The sequence below is a fragment of the Ciconia boyciana genome, chromosome 10 (assembly GCF_034638445.1).
Source record: "Ciconia boyciana chromosome 10, ASM3463844v1, whole genome shotgun sequence".
Taxonomy (NCBI): domain Eukaryota; kingdom Metazoa; phylum Chordata; class Aves; order Ciconiiformes; family Ciconiidae; genus Ciconia; species Ciconia boyciana.
The window spans coordinates 41,760,960-41,762,794 of NC_132943.1; positions in this window are offsets into that span (position 1 = coordinate 41,760,960).

Below are 1,835 nucleotides of genomic sequence, written 5' to 3' on the forward strand. Positions count from 1 at the left end.
TGGTTTTAATAGTCTGAACCCTTAAAGAAGCTTATTCTTCCAAACTAACTACATGCAGTCAGGAGTGAGACACTGCTGCAGGAACGGATCAAAACGTTCCATCTGTCCTTACTCCAGTGGAAAATGTTTATTCTGACCAAAATAGATATTTTCACAGTAAGACTTATTTTTCTCCAAAGCAGCCAGATTATCAATTAGGTGCAATTAAAAAAATATTATTTCCTTGTTTTGTTTTGATTTGTTCAATCTAAAGGTTTTCAAACAACTGTTCTTAAGAAACCATATTTTACGGTTGGACTCGATGATCTTAAAGGTCTTTTCCAACCTATACGATTCTGTGGTTCTGTGATATCTGGGGAAAAAAAAATTACCCAAATCCTACATTCTCCATCCGTACTTTTCCCTCTTCACACATCTGACTACAGTACAAAGCTGTGTATCCCTATGGATATGTTTCCCACTCAACCTTTAATGGCACAGTTACTGCCTACTATGCCTCCATCCTTCTACCATCCTTATTTACACAGAGTAAGTCCATGGATGCTGCTTAGCTATGCACCCACTGTGCTGTCACCTGAGGTGGCAGAACCAGGCCCAGACATAAGGAGAACCCACAGACCTCCTCTGTACTAACTTAAATCTGTTTGAAAGAGCCGCTGTATACACCGGCACGGAGGGCTTTTCTTCACATGCAGGCTGGAAGAAATAGTGGACAGGTTGAACCTGAGGAAAAGAAAAAAAAATATCTGAGCGCAATGTTTTCTCTATGGTCTTATATTAAAGCTTGCTTTCTTTTCCAGCCTGCTATGGAGTAGTGAACTTACAAAGAGCTTCAATCACACAGTGCTGCAGGCATATGGCCCTCGGCTGACTGCGTGCCAAAGTCACACATGAAACCGCGTGCTGCTCAGACATCAGTCATACTAACAGCTGGGAGGGTTCAAGCAAACATAAGGCTACCAATGAGGGAATGCAGAAAGCAGGGGGAGAGAGCGAAAGCAAACCTAGAAGCAAAACCGGAGAGCATCAACCACCAAGAAAAGAAAGTGCAGAGGACTGTTACGAGCAAGGATCTCAGGAAGCACACGGTTTTACAGGCAGACCACAAGCATTTGACACAGGAAAGCTTTCAAAATAAATGTGGCATGGGTTTAGACCGGAAACTATAAGGCACAGCTGCCCTGATAATCTTACACTATTAAGAGAGAAGGGAAAGATGTCTGTTGAAGTATTGTTCCTTCTTGTCACCCAGAGGATGCAGGCTGCACTGATGATCCTCCCCTCCTGCTCAGAAGGCAGCGACCCCTCTAGTTAAGCCAACAGAGTCATCTCAAGAGCAAACAACCAGGAAACCATTTCCAAACAAGTTAGCTGCTCACAGATCTCTCTGTCCACATCTTCCACCGTGTCAGACCACTGAGACACCTACCCCCTGCTCCCTGTGCCAGCCAAAAGCCCTACCAGGTGAAGATGCTTACATACTGCTTGCTCTGATGTCTTCCTCGAGATCCTCTTTTTCACTAGAGGGGGTTGAAACACACAGGGTAGGAGCACGCAGTAAGTACCAGGCAACAGGCTATGACGGGGGCAGGAAGGCTGCTCTCCGTGCTTCTCATTCAAATGTACAGACTTAGTATGAAGTCCCTTTGCTGGAGCAGGAGCTGGGACTGAGCCCTCCCTTCAGACCAGGCGGGTGTTCAAGGTGCAGGGCTGAGTTCTCCCTGCCTCCTGCGCACAGCAAATGTTGGGCTGGAAGAGCTAGAGCTGCCCTGCAGTCTGTCTGGGCACGCTCCCAGCAAGGGTTTGAGCAGCAAAGGCAAAAGGCCTGTCTCCAT